This window comes from Alosa pseudoharengus, unplaced genomic scaffold, assembly GCF_046254945.1.
Source record: "Alosa pseudoharengus isolate Yale_2024_CS ecotype anadromous, Long Island Sound unplaced genomic scaffold, YU_APseudo_1.1 YU_APseudo_1.1_scf_17, whole genome shotgun sequence".
Taxonomy (NCBI): domain Eukaryota; kingdom Metazoa; phylum Chordata; class Actinopteri; order Clupeiformes; family Clupeidae; genus Alosa; species Alosa pseudoharengus.
Genome location: NW_027468640.1, coordinates 12,435,640 through 12,438,139, shown reverse-complemented (window position 1 = coordinate 12,438,139; position 2,500 = coordinate 12,435,640). Strand labels below are relative to the sequence as shown.

Genomic DNA, 2,500 nt, shown 5'->3' with positions numbered 1-2,500 from the left:
TGTCGGCTTCTGGTGACAGAAGGGGCGGGATATGTGTAGACAAAGGCCATATCGGCGTTACAAATGGCCAAATGCATTTCTATGGAGGATTATTTGAGTGCTCTGTCATTAAGTCCCTGCTAACACTGTCACTAATTCAGTTCTGAATTGTGTTTTCCACTCTTTCTCTCTCTCTATCTCTCTCTCTCTCACTCAATTCAATTCAATGTTGCTTTACTAGCAACTTATCTACTTGCCAAAGCACAAAACAAAACAGCATAAAAATTTACAGTAACGATTAGAACATTAACAACGTTAAGGGAAAGAGTAACATTAGGTCAGGCATTGTGGCAAGGTGTGGTCTCTGAAATGCGTTTGGATCGACAGCTGTTCCTGGTGCCAAACACTGCCACTGTTCAAACTGAGCCAACAAGTTTCTATAGCTCAGTCTTTGAGGCCTGGGGACACTTTAGGGCATACATGGGCAACATACGGCCCGCGGGCCACATCCGGCCCGTGGGCTTTCCCTGACCGGCCAGCGTAAGGTCCGTGAAAGAACAATAGTCAAGAGCCTAACATAGAGATAATGCACGCAAATCAATATCGTTGCTTTTATTTTCAAAAGCGACTGCTATTTGTACGCCCATACATTTGTGCGTGGATGCATACAATGTAAACACCCTCACTGATGTGCTGGTGAATAGAATTTATGCTTCTGCGTCGACACAATGCAGTTGCCTTTAAGTTGGCCTTTTGTGCCTCTTAAGTTGCCTTTTGTGTCTCTTATGTCTGCGTCGCTCACCACCGCAAAGGTTGTCAGAACGAACTCCTGCTGTTTGTTGGCGATACGAAGTGTTAATTTCAAAACGTTACTGGCAGATAGATATTTTACATTCTGATAACCCCGTCATTGTAACCAAAATATGTCTGAGTTTATTTGCAAAGCTTATGTTAGCGAACTAGTATGATGCTACTACCCACAGGTTGCTTGAAGCAGCCGGCTCAACACACAGGGCAAGTTGACAATCACTAAGTTAAAGCAAAAACATAGCCTACATTTTTAAAATAGTTTTCTTTGTGCATATTGTTGATTAACTAATGACAGCCTACTTTTGTCTGCTTCACATTTTCATAGTCTAATTCTGCATAGGGTTAATTTAATGATGGTAATGATTTAATGATGAAATATTGCTGAGTGTTGATGAAATGGTGGCACAGGACTAATGGTTGTACTGACTCCTTCACATTTTCATGGCCTAGCCTAATTATATAGATATTGTAGTACTTTTTTATATCAGTCTTTGAAAACTGAAAAAAAAAAATGTCAATGTCAAAAAATCATTTTTGAGAATGAGAATTAAATACTGGACATAAATTAAATAGCCTATTGCTATTTTCCTTTGTCTCCCTCACATTTTCATCTGTTCTTACAAGTAGTAAACAAAACCATATTATATTTACTTAATGTTATACAAGAACAGAATAGAAATGGACAGAATTAAGTTCAGACTTGAGTTCGGTATTTTGGGTCCGGCCCTCCTCAACAGTCCCAGTTTGTCATGTGGCCCCTTGGAGAAATTAGTTGCCCACCCCTGCTTTAGGGTGTCATGTTCGGAGCATTATGGCCTCAATGAACCTTTGTTCTTTAATCCTTTCTGGACAATGGAGGGTGACATATCAAGGGGCAAAAATAACAACACTGGGCCACCTGCTGAACCTCGCTGATAGACGCTGGCGCTCTGTCCTTGACCTGGTGTCCTCTTTGGGCTGCAGGTCAGAAAGGGTAGTGGAGGGCATAATGAGAAGCCTGAAGACAGGTCTTCCTGACTGTCTATTAAGGTTCATCAATCATGTTCTGGATGGGGGCCCTTTTGAGGTCCCCTTTCTGGATTTACGTATTACCCCCAAAAGCCCCACATACGCCTCTACAGGGACACTGCTTTCTTTTAAGGGGATGCTTGATATATATTTTACATCAGTGGACAGAAAGATGTTGTATAATGCCATTGTGAAATCTGCTAATGCTAATGTGCTTAAGGGGAGGGTTGACACAAAATGGAGGGGTCATTTTGGGGGCAGTGAAGATCTGTCACCATCATGGAGGGTACTGTACAAGCCCCCCATACCAAAAAGGTCTGGGGACCTTCAGTGGCGGGTACTTCACTGTGTCATGGCCACAAAGGTCTTTGTCGTCAAGTTCAGGCCTGATCTCTCACCTTTATGTAATGTCTGTAATGTCATGTTTTTTGTGTCTGAAATTGTTGTCCCTTTTTCAGTTGTTAGAGGGAGTGGGCCAAAGGTTGGAGTTCACTTTCTCAAAAGAACTGTTCATCCTTGGGGTTAAATACTCCAAAAACAAAAGGGAACTGTGCACCTTTATGAACTTTTTGATTGGCCAAGCAAAACTGGCAATATGGAAGGGAAATGGAGTCCTCACATTTCAAAATAAATTGTGCTGCTAGGGCAGCAGAGGGCCCAAGGAGTATGGTCATTTTTTCATTATTGTCCCAGTCTTGAAAAT

At 41.9% G+C, this 2,500-nt stretch overlaps 1 protein-coding gene across 8 annotated transcripts in view; it reads right to left on the bottom strand.

Annotated features, from left to right (window-relative positions):
• Positions 1-2,500, bottom strand: part of LOC143127262 (diacylglycerol kinase delta) — a 77,571-nt gene that overhangs the window by 34,717 nt on the left and 40,354 nt on the right. The window lies entirely within an intron of this gene.